A 216-nucleotide genomic window follows, 5' to 3' on the forward strand; every position below is an offset into this window, starting at 1 on the left:
CACCGGAATTTGGTGATTATAGACTTGGGCAGTACTACATCTCCGTGTCTAATAAATACTATATTGACTCATCTAGTAAACATTTATATGCTATTTTCCAGGCACTGTGCTAGGCCCTGGAAATGTAATGGTGAACAAAATCAGACCCTGGACCTCACTGTCTGCTTAATGGAGAGAGAAGGCAGACATAAACCAAATAATCACAAAGATAAAATA

The sequence above is a fragment of the Hylobates moloch genome, unplaced genomic scaffold, assembly GCF_009828535.3.
Source record: "Hylobates moloch isolate HMO894 unplaced genomic scaffold, HMol_V3 SCAFFOLD_23, whole genome shotgun sequence".
Lineage (NCBI taxonomy): Eukaryota > Metazoa > Chordata > Mammalia > Primates > Hylobatidae > Hylobates > Hylobates moloch.